This window comes from Adiantum capillus-veneris, chromosome 28 (assembly GCF_014529385.1).
Source record: "Adiantum capillus-veneris isolate H3 chromosome 28, ASM1452938v2, whole genome shotgun sequence".
Lineage (NCBI taxonomy): Eukaryota > Viridiplantae > Streptophyta > Polypodiopsida > Polypodiales > Pteridaceae > Adiantum > Adiantum capillus-veneris.
In genome coordinates this window covers 67644205-67668118 of record NC_140958.1, presented here as the reverse complement: position 1 = coordinate 67668118, position 23914 = coordinate 67644205, and the positions used below count along the sequence as shown (strand labels likewise).

At 39.8% G+C, this 23914-nt stretch overlaps 1 pseudogene; it reads right to left on the bottom strand.

The window, feature by feature from the left end:
* Nucleotides 1-1076: 1076 nt before the first annotated feature.
* The window catches only part of LOC147420609 (uncharacterized), a 31750-nt pseudogene continuing 8912 nt past the window's right edge, over nucleotides 1077-23914 (bottom strand).

Genomic DNA, 23914 nt, shown 5'->3' with positions numbered 1-23914 from the left:
TTTGTCTAGAGAACAGCTTGAGGAAAACAATACAACAATTTTCACTGGCAGGTTTAAGAGTGAATAAGGACACCAAGTAGAGCTATAGATGCTTCCAAAAGAGTTTTATGATGTCGCGGCAAAGCCAGACACAAAAGAAGCCAACAGAAGGCTAGGCCTCAGGGACTTGTACAGCTAGGAACCATGTGGCATAGATTTCCAAAAAGCCTATGAGTTGTTGTCTATAATTAAAGAGGATGGATAAGCCGAAATTACTGACCAATAAGGACAAAAAGTAGAAGTGGTGATCACGAAGGAAATTGTGGCCCGCATTGTCATCCCGTCAGTTGGAGATAAGGGATCCCAGAACTAAGAAACCTACAAGGAAAGATGTAGAGGACCCCACAGATTTTCTCAAGCGAATGTATGCAGAGGTAGAAGCCCTCAAGTTAAAAGAAGCTCAAGAGGTTAAGAGGAGAGCAAGAGAAGAAGCAACAGAGCAACAAACACAAGCAGAGGCTACTGCACAAAGCGAGACACAACACTATCAGGAGGAAATGTCTCCGAAGCCTACCTCACCTGCTACAGAATAGGTAGACCACCCGATGTCAAGCCCTCCACCTTCACCAGCAATTAGACCCACTAAGGGCGAGGAAGCCAAAGAAAAGGAGTCTGAACCATAGGAGACAACAAGTTTTGAGCATCCCAAAGCAACAGAGATAGAGGCCACCCCTTCTACAACTACACCCAACAAGAAACGATTGAGAAATCGATGAAGCCTCAAGAAGCAAAGGCAACCAAGACAACCGCAACGCCTCAAGGAGAGGTAGAAACCCCGACACAACCATAAGCAGCCACCACAGCACCACCCAAGGAGCCACACATAGAAACTTCTGAAACATCTAGGCAGCCTATAGAGCCTGAAGATTGGCAGACAGACAATGAAGTCATCGTACAGGTTAATGAATATGCCAAGCAGATGCAGGAGATGGCTGAAAAATTGAGAGAAGCAGCACTTAGCCACAGTGCTAAGGCTATAGAGCTTGAAATGGTCATCGATGCTCTACAAGAAGAGCTAGAGGATAGGATGAATATCATTACAAATCTGCAAAGACAAGTCCAAGAGCTGAAAGCTGAAGCTGAACAACACCAGCTAGCCAAAGAGAAGCAGTAAAAGGAAATGATGAGCTGGGAGAACTTTTAACAAAGTTATCAGATGCATGCAAGACCAAAGACCAACAACTGAGAGGTAACCAATGAACTCCTAACCACAACTCTGTCAGTAGAGAAGATCCAAGTGCAGCTCAACGTAGCGAATACTTCAATACTTAGAGCAAAGGATCGATGATCAGGCAGCATTTTTGTGATAGATATGAGAAAATCCCGCAGTTGCCTCGATCAAAGGTACATATGAAGTATATAAAGCATTGGAAAAGAAAATAAGGATCTCGAGCTCGAGCTAAAGCTAGAGCAATCATAGAGAAGAGACCTTGCACTAATGTGGGTACAACAGGAAGAGCAACTGCTCCGAGATAGCAGAGCTAAAAAGAGTCAATCAGCTATTGCGAGAGGGATAGCCAGAGACACAAGAAGAAGTTGGTACCTCATAGCAACCAAATGTTGAAATTCCATCAGTCTCTTTTGTTGAGATGGAAACACAGCCGAGAGAAGGGCAAGGAGGAGAAGAAGACTTTTAGGTACCACTCATAGATGCTCAAAAAGTGCCCATGGTCCAACTTTCCAAAGCTGAGGAAGATGCACTCAAAGGATAGGTTGCTCAGGAGAAGATGAACAATGGAAGGTAACGATGGATTGGGAGTTGAGAGTTCTCCATTCAATTAATGTCACTCAACTCAATCCCAACCAAATCAATGCCCAATGGCATCAACAATCAATGCCATATCCTTCGATCAAGGTAGAGATGTTACATGCAAAAGAAAGACTATATAAAGATATGCAGGAAGAAGGCGCAGAGGATGTCCATCCCAAGTGGAGAAAGAGCGAGTTGAACAAGAATCCTAGATGTTTGATTCTGTTCACAAGACCACCTACATCCCTTTAGAAAGATCCAACCTTTTGTCCTGTACCACGGGTAAGGACATGGAGAGCACATGAAGCACTGACTAAGAAGCGGCCTACATGGCTGAACTATCCAAGATTGCCAGCTCCAGAGCAGGGAACACTGACAGAGAAATACATGGTGAAAACCCTAACGAGCACATCAAATTCTTCAAAAGCCTTCCTAACCTTTCATGTTCTATGCTATACAAGATCTGTCGAATGCTGCTCACATGTATTGAAGCTTTTCATGAGCCAGAGCAAGCAGGGGCACCATGGATGTCATTTCTCAAAGGCAATAAGGGCCTCTATTATGACTTAAGTGGCCAGCCTTCCGTAGAATTTCTTTACGGCTTCTACGCCAGGTGCATGTTTTTGCCCTTAAGTAATATGTTGGCGTTTGAGGAAGCGTTCTATACAGGGTTCTTCACTTGGCGAACGAAGTTATTTGGGCCAGTGATAAGCAACCTAACCTCCAGATTTGTTGGCTACTCAGCCATTGAGCTTAAAAACAGAGTCACCATGCAATTCTTGCAGGTAGTTGACAAAGAGAGAAGATTCGGATATGAAAAATCACTCCATGCACTTAAAGACCGCCTTGCCATCCGTCAACCTGAAGATTACTTCAACCCATAAATTTGTGTCAAGGGATGACACGGGCTAGGAGGGGAGGAATGTTAGCAGCAAGCTAACTCGGATACCATTTTTTGAAGCTTTTATTGTAAAAATATTTATTATTTTGATGAATCGGGAATATTGTAACTCCTACTTTCCATATAAACATTGTAATTGATGAGCCGGGGCTACAAGCTTCCAGATTGTATCAACTTGTCTTTAGTTAGAGCTCCCAGATTATTAGTTTTGACCACCAAAAACCTTGGCTAAGGTATAAAAGCCAATTTTTGTAAGTTTTGGATAATAGAAACACAGTGTGAGCTAACGACACTCACTTCTCTCCTTCTCGCGCTTCCTACTCCCTCCCCGGTTGTCACATTGCAGTCGCGTCTGTTGCGTTGCAACCGTAGGTAAGAGCTATACGCATTGACGTAAGCATTTCACGATATTTTGTAGCTTTTGGTATCACCGATCCGCGGCCTAATTTCATCATAAGTAGGAATTTAAGCTTAAAAATAAAAAACTAAGTATAGGCGAGGTATTGGGGCATGATTGCTAAGCATTTAGATGTATTCTGGGTCGAGAACAACTAGGTCAAAAACTCACTGCTGTTAATAATCACGATTTTTGCACTTGACGTAGAGTGAGATTTGAGACCATAACCATGTGTGTTTAGGTCTTATAAGCATGTCCTAGAAGTTTCGTTATGTTTGGATCTCGTTTGATGCTGTAAGGATGTGATTTTTTTGTCGATGAGCGATTAGCTTTTAATGATTTCAGTCATTTGAGTGTAGCTTGACTTAGATGCAAGTTATTTGTTGTTTTCCAAGAGATTGACAACCTCTTGTAGCCTCTATGCACTAGTCGAGTTAGTTTTTCCCCATGGATTGACAATTATATTCATGGTTCTCACTATGTATGAAATGAGATAGGAGTGAGGTTAGACACCTGTCCCACAATTTAGTTTAGCTCCCATTCCCTTCTGTGCGAGACAGGGCGTTGGGGCAATGGAGAAGAGTCAAATCAATTGTGCACATTATGCTCACTGCAAGTTCGAGAGTGTGAGTACCACGCACTACTAGAGTGCTCAGCTTTTGGTCACATCCAAACTTGCTTCTCTCACATTTTCAGCCATGGCTTAGATCTACACACTTTTCTCTCACAGCCACAGTGTGGGCTCTCCATTGTGACTCTCATCACCACAATTTTGGAGCATCGAGAGTCACTCATCAGCCATACACATACTACATCACATGTAACTTTGGTCCCATAGGTCATATTTGACCTCCGAGACGATAATAAAATCTCTCTCTCTCTCTCTCTCTCTCTCTCTCTCTCTCTCTCTCTCTCTCTCTCTCGCATAAAAGGCTCATGTAATTTTGCAAAGGCCAAAAAAAAATCAAGAGGAGGTGATGGTGACATATTGGTTATTTCAATCGTAGAGAAAGATGCTTTCTAGATTTCGTTCTTCATGCATGGATGGGTTTCTTCTCTCTTTTGAAAGCAGCCTTTCTTCTCCTTCTACTTCTATGTCACCTTGAGCTTCTTTGTCTATGTTAGTGCAAGCACCAAAACTTTGTGCGTGTGTCACTATGTTGTGCCATGGATCTTCAACTCTCCATCTCTAATAGTAGCACTACTTGCACTAGTTGGATTATGTGGCATTCTCAGTTACAAGATAGGGTTGTCATTGAGCTTTGTCATGGGATTAGACTTCCCTGAAAACCTTGAAAGCTTGGATTTCCTAGCAATGGGACAATAAAAACATTAAGGTTTCCCATGTTCAGTATTTGCCAAACAATTACTACCTCTTCTTTTTTTATGACCCAATGCTACTCTTCAAGTTGTTAGCCAAGGACAATGGCTCCTTAGGAATACACCTATGTCTATCTTCAATTGGTTTGCAAGTTTTAATCCTAGGGGACCTAAACCTACAAAAGCTTCTATGCTGGTTGAATTTCCTCGACTTACCCACAAAGTTGGACCCATGGCTAAAAAACATAGGTGCTTGTATAGGGAGAGTTTAAGGATACAGATCTAAATGGGATCCTCAACAGGTCCTCATCTTTTGATAGAAATAGATTTAAGTGTTGAAATGAAGGCTTACATCCCTATGAGAAGCTCTACAATAAAATCTCTACACCTCCAAAGAGTGGTTTATTAAAACTTTCCCACCAATGCATGCTTCCACTACATGGAACAAGGGCATCACATTAAAGACTACCCAGATCTTAAACCCATTCGATCTCAGGAAGACCCTATCCCAGGCAAAGCTGAGGAATTCCAACATGTGTCAACAAAAAACTCTTATAAGCTCCCCAAAAATGGAAAGTCTTCCTCTTCAAGGAATAGAAATTCTTATAGTCCTCTTCTTTTGGATGTATATGCCCCTTTTAATTATGATATAGGGATTTCTTCTACCAAGGAGGAGAATGTAAATGAAGCAGTTACAAAAGATAGGACCACAAATCCTTAGAATCTTGACACGTAAAGAGCCATTCAACAATCAAAAAGACCCTAATGATACTCTATTCCCCCAGCTAGCTACAGACAGAGCAAGGGGCTTGCTACCATCCTCCTCCTTAGATTCAAAAGAGGAATCAATCTCTAGCTCTCAAGTTTCTATAAAAAAAAAGTGCAAGAGGAAAGAATTTTTGTCAAGTAATTGGAAAAGCAAGATGAAGTAGTAAAAGAAGCTTCTATGGGTTCTCCAAAAATAGAGTACTCAGTAGACATATTAATGACTCAAGTTGAAAAGGAAAAACTCCTACCCTAGTAGCAATAAAAGCAAAAAGGAAATAGAGGTCCTCAAAGGATCCCAATAGGATATCAGTGTCACTGACAAAAACCTCAAAGAACAATAAAAATTAAAATTCCCACCAATCAAAAGGTTTTCTCTTAATTGTAAAGGCGTTGCTGACCTAATGAGGTCATATACATTTAAGCAATGGACTAATGATGCTAACATCAGTTCAGATTTTATATGTTTGCAGGAGGTTAAAAGTTTTGGTGATTCTTTAAGAAATACCTTCAAAGATTAGGTGCAGGTTACAAATGGTATGTAGCACACCATCAACATGGTAGAGGAGGTGTTGCCATAGACATAATAAGGCCCCTAATGGAAACTAGGTGGCCATCTCTTTTAGCTCCCCTTTCAGTTATACTATAGTTTTTATTGATGCCTCTAAATCCATCTAAGAAAGAGCATGTACGTGGGAGCAAATCTCTATTCTTCCTAATCACTGTATGCTTACAGATGATTTCAACATGGTTGAAAGGTGGAAAAATATGGGGATGACCATTAATGCCAGAGAGAAATTGGAATGGGATCAATTGATTAGATAACAATAATCCAAGTACTCTTGGACAAACAAATGACGGCAAGGAGAATGCTATAGAGCTGCATGGTTGGACAAAATCTACATGAACTTATACCTTTTGCATAATTTTTTGCATTTAAGTTGTCATAAGGATAAGAATTTTATGTAATCTCATCATACCCCCATTTTTTTCGAAATGCACAAAGATGAATGTATATATAAGGCAGGATGGCCTCATTTGGATCATTCACTTTTGTCTATTAACCGTGTCAAGGTTAAAATAAAGGGTATATATGAGAAGGCATTAGATTACACTCCTCTCCTTTTAAGGCATGGGCCCAAGCTGAGAAGGATACTCAGAGGCTCTTAACTGGTTATAAAAGGTAGGCTAGAAAGACAAGGACTAAGAGAAGGATGATGATATCACAACAAATCTTGCTCAATCCCACCCAATAGCCCCCTCACTAATGAATCTAAAAAACCAATTAAAACAAGAGGATCTCCTAGTAGCTAAGGCTTCCATAAACTAGACTAAAGATTCCATAAATTGGACTAGAGCTCCTAGCAGCTAAGGCTTCCATAAGCCGGACTAGAGATTTTTGGATTGGTAGAATAAATAACTATGACAAAGATATGTTTAATCCTCTTAAGAAGAAGAAAATAAAAGACTTTATCCCAAGATATTCTCCTCTCCACCTCAAAGAGGGGCTAACCAAACTAATGTTAGAGCTACCTATTGGGGTCAGCTCAACTTGGACTGACACCTAGCATGTGAACATGTTGTAAAGCTTTAAAAGGCCTAAAACCTAAGAAATCCCTCCTTTTTGTGCAACCTTATCTTATCCCTCTCATCTGCTCTTTCTCCTCTCCTCACGATGTCTATTAGAGACTCCATACATTTCCGCTTAGTTCCTACAATACCATTGCTAAAATCGAGAAAAAGATGGTCCCTGCTCATATAGCTAAATAGCTTGACCAGCCTCTCATAGAGAGGGCATTGAGGGAGACTATTTCCTCTCTAAAAGCTGGAAAATAAACTAGTTTGGATGGCATATCAAATGAGTTTTATAATGAATATCAAGACTTCTTAGTTCCCTACCAATTCTAGGCAGTGAGAGAAAGTCCATTGAATGTTTTTGGGAATGCCTTAACTGGTTTAGTATAGCCAATGGTTCAGTTATTAACCACTCCAAAATTGGGTATATGATGTATGCAAGTACTGCACCACATATAGTTTATTGATGCTGGATGTAAGCACATAGAGGATGGGTTCAAGGTCACCTTTGCCCAAAGATGGGAGTGTAGTAGTAAAAAAAATTCAGACAGAAAGTCTATAGATGGCACTATCATCAACAATATCTCTCTTTCAGGACCTTTGTGCTTAACTATTACCTTCTCTCCTCTCTCATTGTCTTGTTGGTAATTTGCCAGGTATTGAATGGACATAATTTTTTCTATAGCCAAATCACACTTGTGGGGAGGTGACATTGATAACCCAAAATTTCCTAAAGTAGCTCGAGATACGTGTATTCTCCCCAAAGCTAAAGGTGGTCTAGGACTCCTCAATCTAAACAGGATTTCCACCATATTAGCTGGAAAATGGGTAATGAAATTTGCCAACTCAGATGACTATTAGGCCTTACTCCTTAAAAAGGATCTTCAGAAGTTTAAATTAAGGGAATACAAAACCTAAAGCAACCTGAACTTGAGGGACATGCTACTCTCTTCAAAGGCTTTTGTTCCCTATCATTCCAAACTTGTGTGCAGGTTTTGGGATGCTTGGCAAACACTAAAAGCTCATTAGTCCCCTTCCAAGGAATTCAAGACTAACTATCAAAATTCTTTACTTAACTCACCATGGATTACATATTTTGCAACAAGATTAAGACTACCTTGTCCCAAGAAAGCTCACAAACGTTTTAAAGCTGGGATTAGATCATGGTAGGATTTCTTCCATAACTATACCATGAAAGATGAAGACACCATGCAACTTGAATTCAATATCTCTATAATTAAAGCAATGTGGTGCATTCAAAGACTCAAAGAAGCCTTGGCTAGGACCAACATACCAGCCAGAGGGAACTGTTTCAAGACCTCAACGACCCAAGTCACAAAGGAGATCTTCAGGCAGTATAGTGCAAAGGGAGGTGTAGAAGATGATTTAGAAAAGAAATTTAATCATAATTGGCAAGTACAATGGGGTGCCTGACAATGGAACTATAGGTTCATATGCCTATGGGATTACCCTCTAGCCAACAAGCACAACAATTTGACGTGGCTAAAACATCATGCTGCTTGAATAGAAATGAAGCCAAGTTTACATACGCCATCAAGAGAGGCAAAAAATAAACTAGAAATAAACTCACTTGTGCTCATACACGCCTACACTTCACAGAATTAAAGCTTGAGAAAATAATGTTCCTCTTCATGTTCCTACCTTATGATGGCACCACACAAGAACTCCCTCTCTCTCTCTCTCTCTCTCAACTCTCTCAACTCTCTCTCTCTCTCAACACACACACACACACACACACACACACACACACACACACACACACAATACAATACAACACAACAAACACCCATGCAATATACAAAGCAAAACACACAATAGACACATGCATACAGTATTCGAAGCAGAATACACAATAGACACACCCATGCGGTCTTCAAAGTAGAACGTACAATAAACACACCCTTGCAACACACAAAATAGAACACAAATGCACACAAAATAGAGACACCCACATGCACTACAAATTAATGGACATATATGCTTACAATACCTTAAAAGGCTACATGAAGCTATTGTCAAGGCACAACTATAGTGCCCAACACTAAGCCACCGACGATAGAATATTGCGACTGCATGGTGAGTTTTGGCATTGGCAAGAGAAAGACTAAGACCGACTCTGGCCAAGGAAACTAAGGACAACACCGCTGGGTTAAAAAGCTACCTTGGATGCTAGAGATGTTTCCCTTTGTTTGTCCTAACCATCTCGCCTCCTGATACGCTTGAGGGCCTCTCTAGGTCCACATTTTCATAGGGCATCTTGAGCACCCCCATACCATAAATCAATCGAGTAGAGGTTTAGAGTGAGCTCAGAGGGAGATTTTTTTGGATATTTCTCTACTAACCAAATCTAGTAAAAAAGATTGCTCTAAAAGCTTGCCCCAAAATGTTCGCTCCAAAGAGAGCTTTTTGATTAGGCTTTGGAGCGAGCTTTATTTTTTTCTCTCCATCTCTCTCTCTCTCTCTCCCCCCCCCCCCCCCCCCCCCTCTCTCTCTCTCTCTCTCTCCCAAATAGAAACTTTCATAACATCTACCCTCTCCATTTCTCTCTCTCTCTTTCAAAACTTTCTTAAATTTCAGGATGTGACTGTGTGGCATGGTGGTGTAGTTTTGAGTTTCTTTAAGACTTCCCCGCTTGCCATACAGACAATTGGCAATGATGCAAACTATACTTCTCTCTCTCTCTCTCTCTCTCTCTCTCTCTCTCTCTATATATATATATATATATATATATATATATATATATATATATATATATATATATATATATATATATATATATACACCTTCATAATGGATACTTTCATAACCTCTACCCTCTCTGTTTCTCTCTCTCTCTCTCTCTCTCTCTCGTTCTCTCTTGCTCTTTCATAACCTTCATAACTTTCAGGATGTGGTTGTATGGTGCGGTGGCGTATTTTTCAGTTTCTTTAAGACTTCCCCGTGCGCCATTCAGACAATTGGGAATGATGCAACTATACCTCTCTCTCTCTCTCTCTCTCTCTCTCTCTCTCTCTCTCTCTCTCTATATATATATATATATATATATATATATATACACACACACACACACACACACACACACACACACACACATACATTCACTAAGATAGACACTCCATGCCTATGAATGCTTGAATCTGGTTTTTCTTGAACAAAGACACTATAGTACGGGCACATGGCCCTAAAATTGAACTTAGAACAAACTAATTGTTAATCAAGTTAGTTCTGCTAGTTAGGCTAACTTGAGTATTTGATTAAGTTAGAGGGCTAACTACCACTACCTGGTTGAGACTACTTCGCTGAGACCTAATTAACTCATGGCCTAACTAGATCACAAAGGAAACCTAACTAAGTTAGGATAAGGCTATACCCTAACATGGGATGAACTATGCCTTAAGACTTAGGGACTTGGGATGTAATAAACCCAAGGGCTTATAGCATGCCATGGCATGACATTCAGCCCCTTTGTACGTGCATATCCTTAGGCATGTGCCACTTTCACATGCATCGTGATCTGCAAACTCTTTAGTGTCATCGTTGTAATAAAAAACAACTTCTTCTTGATGTGGATTGCAACTTGATTTTCAATATTAACATGTCCATTATGCTTTTTAAAGAGCTTAACTCTCTTATGTAGTTGCTTTATTATATGCATACTTCACCACATAAGGTACAAACCACCTTTAAATCATTTTTCTCCTTGCAATGTATTCCTTTTCATTACGACTATTAAAGAAAGTTATTAAAAATTTCAAAAATATGATGTTAAAACATCAAACAGTAGCTAGCTACGTGGATAAACATGAAACTACAAAGGGACTTCTCCACCCTAAAGTTATGCATGCGAGTGTTTGAACATCAGGGATGGCATCTATTTCAATCTCCTTGGAGCTCACAAATCTACAATTAAACACACAAGAATACACTAAGTGCTAGTTGAGGTATGTGTACATAAAAAGGTCTATTTGAGTGGAGTCTTGTGGTGTACCTTACTAACTCACCAGGTTTGAAAATAGCTTCCCTCACTTTCTTGTCCCAGCATATGCACACAGTCATTGGCAAAATGAACTACAATGTCAAAATAGTAAACGAGAAAGTGAGATAAAGTCATACACACAAATAGAGAGAAAGAGTTACATGTAGCATCTTGTGCTAATCATGGGATTTCAACCCATAAAATTGAACGCTTTCACCTTTCTTTGCTTTTATGAAAGCTCCCTTTAGTGACCTTATGTATCCTATTGCTATGCAAATAGACGCAATGGTACCCTTCACTTGATCTAGCTCTTCTTTGACTAGCATCTATGGAGCTTTAGGAAGCACAGTCTTCCCATTGGGGGCTCCACGTGGAGTGGTGGAGGTGGGGAGAAGTTTCAAGACCCTCAAATCCTCCCTCGCCCCCAATGAGTTCTTTTTGCCAATAATGTGGTCATATAGGGTGTGAGCTACCTTCTTAATTGTGTGCATGGGATCCAAGAAGTGTTGTATTTTTAATTCCTTTCAATATGGAAGCCTTAAAAATATGGAATACCTTTACATGCCTTTTGGTGGAGTGGTCCGGGGTGGATCATTGTTGTAGTGCTCTTCCCAAAGAGTTGCCCAATCTTCCATCGTACGCTTTAGTGGCATATTCCCATTTGTTGGAGCCTTGTATTTGCTATGACCTTGGGGTAAGAAATGATGGTTGTTTGGATATATTATCTTGGGCAAGGCATCTCGCCTCTCCGTCACCAATAATGGCCCACAAGTAGGGCATGCATTGTGGCCCAATGTGGACAACCCTGTACACATATCACATTATTAGAGAAAACCTTCAAACTACAAATGGTAACTAGAGAGAATAATGAAAGGATTCATACCAAAAATCTCCCCAAGCCCAGGATAGTCGTGTATAGTCCATATAAGGATTCCCCTCACATTGGCTTCTCTCCTCTCGTTTGGAAGTGAGACATCTACAACAGGGATGCCTCTCTATTGCCCTTCTTGGTTGTCTCCCATGGTGGAATGTTGTAGTTGATGATCACCACATGCCAAGTGCTCCATGAAGTGGACTTTGCCAAAGGGATTGACATAGTCGTTTGTCATCCCAAGCCTCAAGTGTCAAGGCTCTAGCCCAAACTCTAGCCATTGTGTCTCTATGTGCCTCCATGCAGATGAATCGCAAGGGACATGCATCATTTCATCATTTGAGTGTTGATTGGCGTGCCATGTGACAAGCTCCATGATAGACCTGCTTTTAAACATGTGTTGAATGCAAGAAATTAGTAGGAAATGTCGCAATACCTTGTAGGTGCGTCCCACTCACTCCGTTCTTGTAGCATGCTTCCCCGCACACGGGACATGAGGTAGCATATGCATGCTCATTGCGGTATAGTATGCAATCATTAACGCACGTGTGGATGCGCTCATACTCCATGCAAGGTGTAGTCACATAGATCTAGCTTGTCGATGATCCGGAGGCATGTGGTGACCTTTAGAAAGCATTTTGCCCACCAAACTACAACAAAAAGATTATTAAAACATATACAAGCCCACGCCATGAAGTGAGTGCCATGTATAAAAAGCCATGGAAATAATTTACCCAAGAATGAATCTACACTTGCATTGCTCCAACCAAATATTGCTTGCAAGTTGAGGACCTCCAACAATGCTCGGAGCACCGAGTACTATGCACCATCCTATAGAGGTGTATGGGCACTCATCATCAATCTATCCTCCATTGTTGTTGCCCATCGAGTGCATGGTCGACAATCCTCTTTGCACATGTTGCCTATGTGAGCCAATAACTCATCAACCATGTCAAACATGTGCTTATACTCAAGCTTAAAGTGTCCTTGAGACGCGTGAGGAGATGATAGCCTCCAATTTTGTCATCAAAATGGCTAAAAGATGCGTGTTTCTTATTACACTTGATAATTTTTTAGCTTTGTTTATTGGCATCTATGCCTGTGGGTAACCTTGTTACTATGGGATTTGAACCCATATTACTTTGTAAATGCTCTTGGCATGTTAGGGAGTCCGGTGATTGTAAATGCAAGTCATAAAACCTCTCTCTTGTGTTGAAAACTTAAAGTGAATGCCATGTGCACACCAAATGAAAGGCTATGCCTAAACTTTTAAAGCTATGTAACCTTTAATTTTGAAATAAAGAAAAGAAAGGGGGAGTAGGTCGTGTGATTTGGGAGGTTGGGAAGTTAGAGGTTGCAACCACCTCTCTATGCCTTTATCTACCTCTTGCATGGTTCATTTTCTTATCTCTCCAATTGGCACAACTCTCTTCATGCTTCTTGTTCTTTCTCTTGTGTGCTTTCTTGCAATATCCATGGAGAGTGAAGGAGAGGATGACGATGAGGATGAGGATGGTTTCATGCCCATTTCTTGTGTGTCATAGCATAGTCCTTTCATTTGTGTGTGTGCATGGCTATGGTCATGAGAGAGAGACAAAGAGAGAGAGAGAGAGAGAGAAGAGAGAGGAAGTGTGTGTATGTTTCTTGGGTGGGAGAGAATTTCTTGCAGATTTTGGGGCTAGGAGCCAAAATCTAAGAATATACTTTGTTGCCTTGAAGCCGGTCTTTGCATCTTGATGATGTACCGTGGCAGGGGCGTTCATTTGGTGCACTGGTCGGGAAGGGGCTAGTCTTAATCTCTGCAAGAAGAGGGAATTGGAGTAATTTCCATATTCAAGAAGCCAAAGTAGCGCACAGAGATGGTGGGTCAAAAAGGGCTGCCAATAACAAAAGCCTGATGGGACGGAGCAGGACAATAATGGGTAAATCATGAAGTAGATGGCGTGAAAGAGAGTTGGAGAGCCCATAGCAAGAAAAAGTAGCAGAGCAAAAAAATAGCATGGCCTCCGAACAGGTTGCAACCTTGAGAAATAGAGCCGATCAAACGAGATGACGAAGTCTGTTGCATTAAGGGGCTAGTATAAGAAAGAGATGAGGGCAAGAGTTGGGGTGCATAAGTTTGAGCCCGTGATCTAGGGTAGCGTTATTCAAGGGCAAAGAGGCAAGAATCAAATCAAGAAGGGGTTTGTCATTAGAGAAATGAGAGCAAGAGGGCAAGAGCAGGGAGAAACAATAGTGCAGAGAGCATCTGAGTAAGGAAAAGAGGATAGGTTGCAGAACAGATGAGGATGCAAGAAGCACATTTCCCTGTGAAGATGAAGCACCACATTGAGGGAGGTGCAAGATAGGAGAAGCAAGGTTGGAGCTTGTGGTTCTGTAGAAGCAAGATGCACAATGAGGAACTAAGACTGGGGTTGATTGAAGCAGAAATTCATTGAGAGGAGTACCTATGGACAAGCAGGGATCTCTCTCCTCCAGTGTGCACGTGTCCTTTTTGCTGAGAGTGGTTTATATTTAGAATTTACTTTTATGCTCATCTACAAAGTTAAGAACCCGTTCACACATAAGCATATACATAGCCACAAAGCATTTTGGCCATCATGGTTGCCGGAGATTTTTAGCAGAGCAAGGGTACTTTAACCGGGTGGCAAATTTGATTGAAGATTTTGAGCGAGGGTGTGCTTCACATTTTTTTTTATATTTGGGGAACTAAATGGTGTTCGGAGTTGGGGTTTGTTGTTTCTTCCATGTGAAGTTTGTCGGTTGTTGTGGTTAAATGGTTATGATGTTTTCTCCTTATCCTATGTATTTTGTGATGATGAAGCTTGAGTAGGAGAGTTAATGTAGGAGTCAGAGTTTGAAGTGTGAGAGTATTTGGGGATGTTTTTGAGAAGTGTGATGGAGTTATGGGGTTTGTTTATGTTGAAGAGGGTTGAAGAAGTGGTTAGTGAGAAATAGAGTGATGGAATTTATTCAGTATGCTGAACAGTGAGGTTCTTCATCAACATTTGTTCGCAGGAGCTCACAAGCTAAGTGAGGGAGAAACGATAGCCTCCAATTTTGTCATCAAAAAGGATAAAAGATGCGTGTTTCTTATTACACTTGATAAATTTTACCTTATTTTATTGGCATCTATGCCTATAGGTAACCTTGTTGCTATGAGGTTTGAACCCATATTACTTTGTAAATGCTCTTGGCATGTTAGTAGGTCCGCAATTGTAAGGCCAAGGCATAAAACCTCTCTTGTGTTGAAAAGTTAAAGACAATGCCATGTGCACACCAAATGAAATGCTATGCCTAAACTTTTAAAGCTATGTAGCCTTTAATCTTGAAATAAAGAAAAGGAAGGGGGAGTGGGTTGTGTGATTTGGGAGGTTGGGAAGTTGAGAGGTTACAGACACCTCTCTCTACCTTTATCTACCTCTTGCACGGTTCATTTTCTTCTCTCTCCAATTGGCACAACTCTCTTCCTCCTTCTTGTTCTTTCTCTCGTGTGCTTTCTTGCAATATCCATGGAGAGGGAAGGAGAGGATGAGGATGGTTTCATGCCCATTGCTTGTGTGTCATAGCATAGTCCTTTCATTTTTGTGTGTGCATGGCTATGGTCATGAGAGGAGAGAGAGAAGAGAGAGGAAGTGTGTATGTTTCTTGGGTGGGAGAGCATTTCTTACAGATTTTGGGGCTAGGAGCCAAGCTCTAAGCATATACTTTGCTGCCTTGAAGCCGGTCTTTGCATCTTGATGATGTATCGTGGTAGGGGCGTTCATTTCAAATGAACGTTGCCCTCCAAGTCTTATTAACGTAGTCCAAATAACCTAACGGCCCTCTCAACTAGCCTCTTGAGACTCTAATTTTGGGTAAGCAGAGCCATGAATACTACTTCCATACACATTTTTTTATTTTCTTATGAATGAACTTACTTTCTCTATTTCCCTTACGTTGTCAATTTAACCAAATTTTTAAAGTATACACGTTCAAAGATTCAAACATTGTTTTCGACTTTCAAAACCATCTAGATTTTTATTGATTTGCAAACACACATATGAGAAATTCTTCCGACACTACCATGGATATAACAACTAGAATTTCATATTAATACCGATCAAATATCCAAATCCCCATCCCAATGCTTCATCTAAAAAAGCATATACCAATTTGATAATCCTATTTTTGAACTTAAAACTTTTACTAAATACTTTCAGACAACTAAATTTTTGTTTTTTAAATTTAAGTTTATGTTAAAGAATGATTTTATTTTTTAGAATTTTTTATATATAAAATGATAAAATTTTATTTATGTTTTCATTTAAACAATAACAAACAGCTATTACTTACTATTTTAAAATCGGATCAACTAACCAAAGGTTTACTCAATCTTCTGTTGGCGTTACTATCATCTCCGTCGTCGTCCACCAAATTTGTTTTTGTCTCGTCTTTGTCGTCGCTTCCTCTTGCTTATTCGGGAATAGGAATTTCTCTCTCTTTATTGAAATGATTCTCTCTCTAACTTAATAGTTCTCTCCCTAACTTAACACACAGAGAGTATCCAAAAGTATCTCCCTCTCTCTCTACTCCCTGATTAATGGCTTGAAAAGAGCTCTCTCTCTCTCTCTCTCTCTCTCTCTCTCTCTCTCTCTCTCTCACACACACACACACACACACACACAAACTAATGATTCTCCCTCAGGATGACTCCCTCTCTCTCCTTACTTCTGCGTTACAGGCAATAAGTGAAATTTCTTCCTCTCTCTTAATTCTCATACACACACAAAAGAAACTACACACAGTAGAATGCACACACCTCTTGCAGGCAATCACACATGCACACAGAGCTTGCAATCTGCAAACGAACTCTCCCACTAACGCTGCAGAGTACTAACTTTCTCTAACTCTCTCTTTCTCTCCTTCTTGCTAACTAACCCGGCAATCTCTTTCTCTCTACTTGCATTGCAGAGCCTTCTATCTCTCTCTCACTATACACACACATATCTCTCCCTCTCTAAACTACCCCCTACACACACAAGCTCTCTATCTCTCTAGCACTCTCTAACTACCTGGCGATTCCCTCACACTTTTTATTATTATTATTTTAATTTTTTCTTCCATGGTCTTCAAGACCCTATTGCCACCTCTTAAAGGTTTTTTTAAACTTCGTAGGGGCAATCCCACGAGATCTTAAAGGTCTATCTGGTGAGAATTGAACTGAAGACCTCTATCTCAATATTCTCTTCCGTTCTCGCCATTTCTCTCCCTCTTTCGGTCTTTTAAGTCAAAATATGAAAGCCTTTACCGGTAATTACACTAAAACTTGTGTACGTTTCCCGCTTTCCTCAAAGGCAAACTCAAAATCTAACTTGGATTTTACCATTTCAACCGGTGCGCTTATATCCTACCAAATCGATCAGAAAAGTGGTATTTTAATGTCATAAAGACAATTGCAAAAGACCTTAAAGAGCTATTCTAGCAAGTCATGAACTTAAAACCCCTTCTATCACTAGAAAACTTTTCTTCTAGCTTAGGCTTGTTACAAACCCGCATTATATACACTATTAATTATGAAATCTTGGAAGTCAATTTATGTTAGCAATCTAGATATGCGACTAGATCAAAATCCAATGCTGTTAATAATCGTGATTTTGGCACTTGACCTAAAGTGGGATTTGAGACCATAAGCATGTGTGCTTAGTTCTTTTAAACATATCCTAGAAGTTTTGTTACGTTTGGATGTCATTTGATGCTACAACAGATGTGATTTGTTTGCTGATGAGCGATTGGCTTTTAGTGATTTCTGTCACTTGAGTGTAGCATGAGTTAGATGCGAGTTGTTAGTTGTTTTCCGAGAGGTTGACACCCTCTTGTAGTCTCTATACACTAGTCGAGTCAGCTTCATCCCATGGATTGACAATTTAATCGTGGTTCTCGCTAATACTGCAATAAGATAGGATAGTGAGGTTAGACACGTGTCCCACATTTAGCGTCGCTACCGGGGATCGAAGAGACCTAAACTAGGGAAAAACACGAGCGTCTTGTGAAGTTATCCTTTAACTTCCTCTAGGATCGTCTAGAGTTCAAAACTTTCTTTTAGAAACCGCATAGCCTAAGATTGTCGTCTTTTGCTGTGTAGAGGTAGCTTGGAAGTAAACGTACTTGTCGAGTGCCTTTAGGATTGTAGGATTGTAGAAATAGATTAGGATTTTGAGGATGATTGATAGACGAGACAAGTCTTAAGATCAATAATTAGAAAACCATAAAAGACAAGAAAACGAGTGTTTGTGGACACTTTCCACAACCCCATTGCATGAGAATCTAGGAGTAGGGTAAGTAGGATCCTAGGTGGATTTCAGAACATTGCTCTCTCTAAAAGAATTATTATGAGTTGTTATTTGAAGTTGCAAAATTTCAGGTCTACGGCTAAAAATAGCATGAAAAGACTCCAAAGCACTCAATCCAACTGGAGAGTAAGTTTAAAAGGTTGTCTGAACCAGTGGGTAAGCTCAAGGACACATCGAGGTAAAAATTTAAAGAGTTGGCCAAAACTTAGATTATTTACTTTTTCTTGATATTTTAGGCCAAATTAAGTTTTGACTTGATTCATAGGCTTAAAATAGCTCATAAAAAGACTGTCCATTGAAAAATTGTAAAAATTGGTTCATTTCAAGTCTGAAATAATAATCGTCATTATTAACTTTTAGCTCAGATTTGACCAAGGTTCATACCATTGACTCATTGCATGTGTACAAACAACTTTTTTAAAGGCACAGCAGATTTGGACCACCAAACTGGCAAAAAACTGGGTAAAAACTAAAGTTTGTACTGACTTTCTAGTGTAAATTGGAAAAAAATTTGTCCAAACTTGTTGAAATTTGATTCATAGGCTTATATTGATGTGATAAACATGTGTACATGCTTAGTTCACCAAAAGGATGCAAAAACTTGCCAGTTGTAAATAATCACGATTATTTACATCTTTCTCATTTTTCAACATTTTTTTACCAAGTTGGCATACCATGTAATAAGCCCACAAACCAAATTTGGTAAGATTTGGATCATTGGATTGAAAATTGTGACCAAATTTGCAAAGTTAGTCTGCGGACAGAAAATTGATGACCATTTGACCAAAACTTCTCCAAACTTGATGAAACTTGGCTAGAGACCTTAACTTGAGGTGCTTAACAGATCTGTGTCAAAGTTGGGACAAAGATTTGTAAAAATATAGCTGGAGTAAATAATCACGATTATTTACATCTGCTTTAAAAATTGACAAATTTGCAAATTTGAGTATACCACAAGGTCAAGCATATCAAGTAGACCCCGTAAATCAATTTTGGTAAAATTTGGATCACAAAAGTGAGACTTAAGATAGATTCTTGAAATCAGGGTCTGCGAACACAAAACAACTGATAAACTTGAACAGAATTTGTCCAAACTTGTCCAGGGACTTTGACAGGTTGTATACTTGTCAAACCAAGCCAAAAAGTGTAAAAAACTAGCAAAATTAAATAATTGCGATTATTTACTACTGCTACCCAGGGACACCAATTTTGACTTTTGAACTTGTACAGTGTTAAACCAGCATAATACAAAGCCACTGGGCGATTTTGGGTTCAATCGGATCCAAATTGGTACATCTTCACTCAGTTTCCAAGTTGCAAATTAATCCTCTAATTTTTGCCAAAGTCAAATCTGAAAGTCAATTGCTGACTCCCATAGCTCGATTTGAAGTGATACACATAGATAATCAGGACAGTTTTGCAGACGAGGAATCGGTAGCTTGACAGAAAGTTGCAATCGAATCAAGTGGAATTGACAACAAGTCAATCCAAAGGTAAGTACTCTATCGAGGGCTTCATAAGTCTATATGAACCTTAGATCTCGTCGTGTACTAGGAAATCAGGGTATACTCGAAGAAACCTCCAGTAGAGTATCCATCGAAGAAAGCGTGAATCAAGGAAATTCATTGCACACTATTCTTGAAGAAGTCTCAGACACTTTTTCAGATTCAACATCTGAAATGTCTTCTTACTCGACTCGCTCGAAAATCGGAACGACAATGCGCTATAAGCATATACTCTCATTTTATAAAACTGATCGCCATGGAGCTCAGGTTTACGTGGACCCTAACGAGGAGTATGCTATTTGCATTGATGACCATGGTATTGAGTTTGAAGAAGAGTTTAGGGCAAACAAACAAGGAAAAATGTACATGGACAAAAATGGAACTAAGTATGTACAATTTAAAAACCCTAACGTGATATACAAATGGGGGTTAAAAGTAAACACCATAATTCCATATATGTTAGCAAAAGAAGGACCACCAACTTTAGAATTCAAGGGATACGATCAAGTAGATTTGAAGCTTTTGAAACGGCTTAATATGGATAATCCTAGGATCGGAGTCTATTGTTGGGAGGATAGAAACGTAAAAGATCTTCTGTGGACTTCCCATGCCAAATCAGGACAACTAACGGCCATGAAGATCATCTATATCTTCAAGATCAAAGATAAGGGATCAGCATACCTACCAACCTACCTGTTTAGGGATTGTTACAACAACAACGTTGATATGATGACTCCTGAGGAGGTAGAACAAACCAAATACCAAGGGTTCCATAAGGGATTGGATATTGGGACAAGGACCAAAAACAATTCCAAGAGATGAACACAGTGAGAGATCATCTGAGAGTAATGTTAAGAAACCAAAAAACACCTCATCATGAAGAAAACCAGGTGACACTAAGGCCAGTCCAGGACTACATGAGTCACTATTTCCGACAGACTGGTTTGAAGGACTCGGAACAGGACCAACCGCCAGGAGATCGGGAGTTGAACCAAATAGACGCGTCAGACCACCTGATTTTTAGAAATGGGACTTAAAATACAGTGGATCAAGGGATCCATATGACCACTTAGCAAGCTTTAAGCAAGTGCTAAGAGCAGAACGTAAATTCGATTTCCATACTCAATTTGAGGGGTTTGGAATGACATTAGAAGGAAAAGCATTGACATGGTTCCAAAACATTCCACCAAGGTCAATCATGGACTTAAACACATTAGCTCAAGGATTTGTAGCTGCTTGTTCCAAAACGGAGATCAAACATAATACAATAGCTCAAATCTACAGCTTTAAATAGAAACATGGTGAGTCTGTTAGGGATTGTGCGACTCAAATGAAACAATACATTACCAGATGCCTAGGGCTAGAGATACCTGCAAAAGAATGACTCATATCTTTATTTCTAGAGGGACTGCTAAACAAAGAACTTCATGCTATATTGTATAGCAAGAAGCATACAACCCTAGAAGAGTGTGTGTCAGATGCTATTGACTTCAGAGACAATTGTGATATTTTCAACGAAGATGTCCCTAAGGATAACCAAAGCGAGAAAACAACATCCACAACTAGCACAAGTGGGAACGTCTACTGCAGCACCACTTTAAGCCATAGAAGATATGCTCAAAAGGATGAACGACATGATGAAAAACATGCAAAAAGCACCTATGAGGGACCAGGACAAGGGATACCTCAACAGGGACAACCAATTAGGCCACAAAAATGGTGTGCAATCGAGGGTAAATGGACCAACCATGAACCCGCGAGTGCTACTTCCGACCAAAGTATGATGGGAATGTTCAATACGTGCCTAGGAGGCCACAAGGACAACCCATGTACAGATATCAGTCTAATATGGCCCAGGCTCAAAGACCACCGATGGGTATGGAAAGACCTCAACGTGTGTTGGGTCAACAACCTCCGTATCCAGGACATAATGCAGTGCCTGTAAAGTACAAGCACTCCGAAGGAGTCATAAATAAACAAGCATTAGTGCATGTTACACCCTATATTGAGCCTAGTCCATCTACAGTAGTGGTAGAGGGAGATTGGTACAATTCACATCCACCACTAATGAAAGAAACCGTGACTTATGCTCCACCAGAGCTTGCACCAATGTATTATGTAGCTAATCAAGGTGTCAGACCTCCCATGGTAAGACCCATGATTAAGCCAAGAACAAAAAACTGTCACAACTGTGGTGCAGATGATCATTGGAAAAAGGAATGCTTCGAGCCCGAAAAAAATCCCAAGCCAGTTGAAGCCTATTGCATACAATGTTGCAAAAAGGGGGGACACTTTTCGGAAGATTGTCCTAAAAATCCTTTAAACAAGGGTAAAACAGTAGTAAACGTAGTCCAAGTGATACCTAATATCTCATCTGAGAGTGAACCGATTGTTCCAATCAAGGTAATCATTAGAGCCCAGGCTAAGAAAAAGAAACACAACTCCTCTGATGATTAAAAAAATACAAAAGTTTCTTCTCAAAGAATCAAAAGAAGAAGAAGCAAAAGATATGAGATGAGAAAACAGAAACAACGGGCTGAAATTGAGGAGAAAGCAAAAAATCTATTCTAGAAGAAGGTGAAATAAACTGGAAGTGAAATTAAGGAAACAACCGTGAAATCTTGAGGATCCATTTTGGTTGATAATATTTTTGAGCCTATTAATGCAACCTTGGAAGCCTACCAAGCAGGACTTAAAGTAGGCCAAAACATGGAAAACAAACGGAAGAATTATTCCTCTCCAGACATGGAAGTAGCTAAGCTTGAAGCTTATCAAAATTTGGTAAGAATGACGCAAGAAATGCTGGAAAAACAAGAACCCAAGCTTGAAAGTATGGCAAAACCTCAGAAGCTTGTGGTAAGAGACACTAAAGAAAAATCCGATGTGGTGGTAGAACTTCACCTTGAAACAAAAGAACCAGAACTTGTAGTGCCGAACAGCGAAGATACCTTAGACAGAATTCCATTCGTAGAGGAAGACTAGCCAGGACACTTATGGAAAAAAGTTAGAGAGATCAATGATGGGATCCTAACTCTAAAGTCAGCTCCTATAGAGAAAGTTTGGTTGGACAACCTACCTTCTGATATGAACGTGGATGTACAATCCTTGTACGAGGATTGCAAATCTGAAGCTTCAGGAATGTCTAAACCATTGACCTTGAAAACATAACCCTCTTACTTGGGAGATAACAAAGATGAATCCATAGTATGTAAGACCACTCAAGTAAAAAGAGTTGAACAGACCCTAGAAGTAGACAACATTCATTCAATCATGTCTACATCCATCCAATGCACTCTTACCGTGGGAGGACTGTTAAAACACAGACCATATTTATGGAATGATCTACAGAAAACCCTAGAGAAGGTGGGGATAACGGGGTCTATCTCAAAAAATTAGGAAATTTGAAAAACTAAATGGACAACAAAGAGATTTGATCTGTTCCAATGAACAAAGTCGGAGAATATTACGAAGGAGAAGAAAGAAACACCACCCTTCCAGTGAAATATAATGACACTGAAACCATGGCAATACTAGATAGTGGAGCAGGCATAGCCATAGCCACGAAAGTAATATGGTAATCCTGGGGACAACCAGCCATTAGACAAAACTCGAATAAAATTATAATTGGTTGACAAACACATTGAGAGACCATTAGGGCTGTTTGAAAAAGTGATAGTCAATTCCTTTGGAATTGAATATCAACACACTTTTGCCATAGTAGACTTTGGGAAAAAACTCAATTATGAAATCATATTGGGAACACCTTTTATGCAACTGGTACAGCTTATCCAAGATTGGGGAAACAATTATCTGTACTTGAAGCAAGTGGGATCTATAACAAGGGTAAATCTAAAAGATCAGACTTATAGAGATGTCTTGAAAACACCCATACAAGAGTTTGATTCAGTCTCTTTGGCTGAAATTAAGCTTCCATCCTGGTTATACAAAGACACTCCTATTTGGATGTGTGGAGCTTCAGAAAATGGGAGTTTAAAACGAGAAGAATGCATTCTAGAAAGGGATTGCACAGACGAAGCCTATGAACTTGAAAACTTTCCAGTAGAGCATTTGTTTGAGCCATTTGAGTGGACTCAAATTTTAGCGAAATGGATGTATGTGTGAATACGTCTACGCCTACTCAATTTTGCAATGAGAATGGCTACGACATAATTCCCATCCAAATGATTTCAACCCTCAATAGTGAAGATGCAAATGATGAACCCAAGGACTTGATGAAAGCTCAACAAGTCTTTTCAGACCTCTACTACGATGCAACAGATGAGTTAGACGAACACTCAGCTACCTCAGAAATTCAGGTTCAAAAAAAGAACATGTGAGAGCTAAGCTACTCTTGAAAGGAGAGGAGGAAAAGTATTTTGACTTTCCTAACCAAAAATCAAGAAGACAAAAATGGTATAGACAAAAAAGAGACACCAGAAATGTGAATTACACGACATATGCC